Consider the following 6,114-nt stretch of genomic DNA (forward strand, 5'->3'; position numbering starts at 1 on the left):
AGCACTGGTTTCAATGCTTGAATTCTATCCATCATGTCACAAAGGATTGTGAATGACAGAACTAGCATTTGTTATCACATTCCAATGTTTAAAGTCATGTCGTAGGATTGATTTTATAGTTAATGGGAAAAGGAGATCATCTTTCTTATTACCTAGTTGGTATGGATGGTTGGTAAACCTGGCTTGACGATAAGACTGAGTATAATAATTTAATTAGTATATCAACATGTGAATGTAGAGGCAAGCCAAAATACTTATTGTGCCTCAAATTAAATATCTAAATATTAGATAGTTATCTAATGTTCAGTGTAACAATAAAGAAAAGAGTTTTAGTGTTTCTGGCCCCAATATTTTGTATATTAACAAATTTTCCAAAACTGAATAGAATTCAACAATTCAAGAAAATAATGCTTAAGTCATATATATCTAAAGGTATAAGAACTTGTTTATTTTTTGCACTTATGCTTTGAGGGGAATACATAAAAGACACTATTGTTTTTAAAGAAAAAAGTAAAACTTGAAAAAAAAAATCTGCATGGTCTTGTTTACACATTTGTAAGATTCCAGTTATTACCATTTAAAAATTACTTTTTGTCATCCCAAAAAATACTAGGAGGATTCTTTTTAACAAAGGCTTTTGGAACTAAGAAACCAGTACAGGCTATTCTGCTTCAATGTGTGTATCTATAATGCATATTAGCTTTCAAGCAGGTGGTAAACAGAGAATGGGGTCAATATAAAGTGGAGGCTGTGTTAGGTGAGATATGCAATTTTTCCTAGCAAAGGAAGCCAGAATAGTGAGAGTCAAATTATAGTTTTCAACAGGAAAGGGAAAAACTCTAATGTTGCCTGCTGCTTAGTCATCACTTCTGGAGGAAGGCCTTTCTTGATCACCTGTGTGGTATAGGACTATCATTCTATATCCTATTACCCTGCTTGATTGACTTCGTGAGGCTTAGTGTCTGAAGATGTATTATTATTTTGTTTATTCATTTATTGTTTGCCATTCTAACTAGAATGTAAGCTCCATGAGGGTAAGATCTTTTCTGTATGGTTTACTGCTGTTTGGTACATGGCAAGGGCTCAATAAATATTGATTGATTGAATAAATGAATAGCGGCTTCTTCTTACTTTGTCAATGCCAAATTTGGCTTTGTTCTTCCTCAGCATTCACCTCAGGTGACTGGGAAATATTGTTCCTTTCACATCCTACAATTGCAATAATTCAGAATGAGAGCGGCAAATTCAGGAAGCTGGTAACCTAATGGGATATAGGATAAAAAGAGCCTGTCTGTTTAGCAAAATGTTTTCTTTTACTTCAAGGCTCAAGTCAGGTCTTTGATACTTATCCACAAATCTGAGAGCCCCAGCTTTAGAGGTTTTGAGTGTCAAGAGCATTTTCATTATATGTGTCAATAGGTGACACTAAGCAGTGCATTTTAATGAGAAATGTTACATTCAACATTTCCCTTCTTTGCTTCTATGAGTCCTCCATCACAGCCAAGTTGGACTATTTGCTGGTCTTCATTCTCCCTCCAGCCCCCACCGTATTCTTCCCTGTACTTCTCTCATCTCTTCCTTTGCCTTTGTGGCTCCCTACACCACATCGGCACCAGGACTACACTTTCAACAGGCTGCTCTCAGGCAATAAGTGAGCACAGGGGAAAATTAAGGAAGGCCTATTTTTGTCAGGTGCAGGACCCCTTTGATGGGTGACTGTGGCTAAAAGACTCCACATTGGCCTGACCTAAACTACCTTAGAACTACTTTTTCAGTCTAAGATTCTGCTTATCCAACTCTCCTTCCTTCCATCTCTCTTTACAGGGCCAGACTTGCGTCAGGCTAAAGAGAATATAGGAGCCCATCTACCCAGGCAAAAATATTTCATGTGAAATTTGCCCTATAGAGACATCTGTGTAGTCTGCTTTATGGTGGGGCTCTGATTCCCTTACGTAAATCCACCACGCTCCCTCTCCTTGGTCTCACTCAGCCTGGTGACTTCATTGGTATGCTGGTAAATGTTGAACAACCCCGCTCTCTAAAAAATTTAAAGAAGCCAGTTGGGGTGGCTCAAGCCTATAATCCCAGCACTGTGGAAAGCCAAGGCAGGTGGATCACTTGATGTCAGAAATTCAAGACCAGCCTGGCCAACGTGGTGAAACCCTGTCTCTACTAAAAATACAAAAATTAGCCGGGCATGGTGGCACACGCCTGTAATCCCAGCTACTCGGGAGGCTGGCACAGGAGAATCGCTTGAACCCAGGAGGTGAAGGCTGCTGTGAGCCAAGATGGCACCACTGCACTCCAGCCTGGGCGACAGAGAGATGCAACTAACCTCAAGGACATAGCTAATAGTAAAAGGTAGCAAATAATTAAAATGGAAGAATCTTGAGTATTTTTTCCCTTTTAAGATATAATGTATTGAATTGTAAGTTACATACTTTGTTTCTTTTTTCTTTTCCTTTTTTTCCTTTTTTTTTTTTGGAGACAAGGTCTCACTCAGTCACTACATTGGAGTGCAGTGCTGTGATCACAGCTCACTGTGACCTGAACATCCTGGGCTCCAGCGATCCTCCCGCGTAGCTGGGATTACAGGTGTGCACCACCAAGCCCAGCTAATTTTTCTATTTTTTTTTTTTTTGTAGTGATAGGGTTTCACTATGTTGCCCACGCTGGTCTCAAACTCCTGGGCTCAAGTGATTCACCAGCCTCAGCCTCCCAAAGTGCTAGGATTATAGGTGTGAGCCACCACACCTAACTATAATAATTTTAATAATTATAGAAAAATTGGAAAATTTAACAATTGGCTCTCACAAGTCTGTATGAGCTGCCTCAGCACGTTACTAGGTTACCACAACCCTGATTTTTGATTGTCCAAGCAGAGGGAACATGGTCTCTTCCCAAGCCACTGATATTGACTTTATACAATGAAGGAGCTGGAAGGGAGCTGAGAGCAGATTTTCTCCTACGTGTTCATTTTATGTCTAAGAAAATTGATGTCCACAAAGTTTATCCATTCAAGTAAGGAAAATGCCATGAACTGGGTCTCCCCAAGTGTATATGTTTCTGATATACTCATTTTACCAGAAATAGATGATGGAAATTGGATTCCCTCTTCTGTGAATAGATCTTCCAATGAGTGATTTGGCCCTGGAGGAGTTCTCCTCTCTGTTGGCTTTCCTGTCAAACACTGAGTTGGAGGATGCTTTACTAAAAGGTCCCAGATTCCCTTTAATATATAAACTCTTTGCATGAGGATTTATTTATGAATTGCCATTCAGAAAAATAATGCACTCATGCACAAAGCTATTTAATCACATCATTGTTTATAAGTATACACAGACAGTGTTCCTTAAATTTATTAGAGCCCACTGGAGACTTTTCCCAGGATGCATGCCTAATTAATAGAGGCTATTAAAAATAGACGACTATGTTATAAGGGCTTAGTGAACTGTTGTTTTCTTCATATCAGACTAGTTTTTAAAAGATTCACTTTCATCTTTTTACTCACTAATTAGCTGGGCATTGATAAATAGCAATGCTTGGCCTTTAACCTTGGTTTCAGCTGCAAATTAAGTAAAAATAAAGTGTACTGAATATTTTATTTGTATTGCAGGTAGATTTTATTTCTGGCAGAAAACAAACTAGAGTTAAGTCATTCAAAAAAGGTAATCTTAAAACATCAGAATGGAAGGCTTGATTTTTCTTACTTGCCTAAGATATTGAGAGAGACCCTTGACAGGCTCTGAAATGTTGGACTTCAGAAACAATGCATTATTTATAAAGTGGAGAAAGGGAGAAAACAGTGCAAGAAAAAAGGAGATAGAGGCTTACAATATTGCTCTTTTCCCTCTTAGAGAAAAGTGTAAGATGATTGCCAATGAATACCCTTAAACCTGGAGTGAGAAGCCAGGTATATTAACTAATAGAAAAATGCCTTTTTGTTATTAAAAGAGCATTTTTCCTTCGGTGAGGAAACTGATTTTTCTTTGAGATCAGCTCATGGTACATATAAGATAGGTTCCCACTGAATGTTTTTGATGGAGTGAACCAATATAAAAACATTACGTAATTCACTACATGTTGTAGATACTTTTAAGACAAAAATCAGTATTAAATATCATAAATATTAAAAAAAGAAGCCACATTGCCATTAAGTGAAAGCTTAAAGACTAGCCATAATCTATCAAAACACTGTCATGCAACACTGTCATGCAATCTATCAAAACACTGTCATGCAAAGCACTGTCATGCAAACAACTGTCATGCAAAAACAATGTATGTGATGCGTATACCTCACATATATTGCAAGTCCCAGATCACTGCAATGAAGATAATATCACAATAAAGTGAGTCACAGAAATGTTTTGATTTTCCAGTGCATATTAAAGTTATGTTTATACAATACTATAGTCTATTAAGTGTGCATTATGTGCATTATAGCATTATATCTAAAAATGAACATAATTAAAAGTAGTTTATTGCTAAAAACTGCTGAGCCTTCAACAAGTCATGATCTTTTCCCTAGTGGAAGATCTTACCTTAATGTGGATGGTAGCTGACTTATCAGGGTGTTCGTTTTTGAAGGCTGAAGTGGCTGAGGTGATTTCTAAATATAAGACAACAATGAAATTTGTTGCATTGATTGACTCTTCCTTTCATGAAACATTTCTCTGTAGCATGTGATGCTGCTCGATAACATTTTACCCATAGTAGAACTTGTTTCAAAAATTGGAGTCAATTCTCCCTAACTCTTCCACTTCTTTATGAATACGTTTATATAATATTCTAAACCCTTTATTGTCATTTCAACAATGTTCACAGCATCTTTATGAGTACATTTCATCTCAAGAAATCACTTTCTTTGCTCATTCATAAAAAGTAACTCCTTATATGCTATATCATTAGACTGCAGCAATTCAGTGACATCTTCAGTTCTAATTCTAGTTCTCTTGCTATATCTGTGACATCTGTAGCTGCTTCCTTCACTGAAGTCTGAAACCTCTCAAAGTCATCCATGAGGACTGAAATCAACTTCATCCAAACTCCTATTAATGTTAGTACTTTGACCTCCTCCCATGAATCACGATTGTTCTTCATGGCATCTAGAATGAAGAATCTTTTCCAGGCAGCTATAGCCCTACAATATGTATTTTTTAAATAAAAAGACTTGAAGTTGGACTTGATCATTGACCCATAGACTACAGAATGGATATTATGCTAGCAGACATGAAAACAACATTAATATCCTTGTACATCTCTGTCTGAACTCTTGGGTGACTAGGTACATTGTCAGTGAGCAGTAATATTTTGAAAGGAATATTTTTTTTATGAGCAGTAGGTCTTAATGGTGGAATTAAAATATTCAGTAAACCATACTGTAAACAGATATGCCATCATCCAGATTTTGCTGTTACATTTATAGAGCACAGGAAGACTAGATTTAGCAGAATTCTTAAAGGTACTAGGGTTTGCAGAACAGTAGATGAGCACTGGCTTTAACTTAAAGTCACCAGCTGCGTTAGCCCCTAACCAGAGAGTCAGCCTGTCCTTTGAAAACTTGAAGCCAGACACTGATATTTCCTTTCTAGCTATAAAAGTCCTAGATACATCTTCTTTCAATACAAGTCTGTTTCATGGACACTGAAAATCTGTTGTTTAGTGTAGTCACCTTCATCAGTGATCTTAGCTAGACCTTCTGGATAACTTGCTGCAGTTTCTACATCAGCACTTCTTGCTTCACCCTGCCCTTACATGTTATGGAGATGGCTTCTTCCCCCTAAGCCTCATGAACAGACCTCCGTTAGCTTCATTTTTTGGTCTGCAGCTTTCTCGCCTCTCTCAGCCTTCACAGGACTGAAGAGAGTTAGGGACTTTCTCTGGATTAGACTTTGGCTTAAAGGAATGTTGTAGCTGGTTTGATCATCTACCCAGACCACTCAAACTTTCTCTCTTCTAGCAATAAGACTCTTTCGCTTTGTCAGTCACTCATGTGTTCACTGGAGTAGCACGTTTAATTTCCTTCAAGAATTTCCCTTTGCGTTCCCAACTTGGCTAACTGTTTGGCATAAGAGGCCTAGCTTTCAGCCTATTTTGGCTTTTGGCACACCTTCC

The sequence above is a fragment of the Colobus angolensis genome, unplaced genomic scaffold (genome assembly GCF_000951035.1).
Source record: "Colobus angolensis palliatus isolate OR3802 unplaced genomic scaffold, Cang.pa_1.0 Scaffold206, whole genome shotgun sequence".
In the NCBI taxonomy this organism is placed as follows: domain Eukaryota; kingdom Metazoa; phylum Chordata; class Mammalia; order Primates; family Cercopithecidae; genus Colobus; species Colobus angolensis.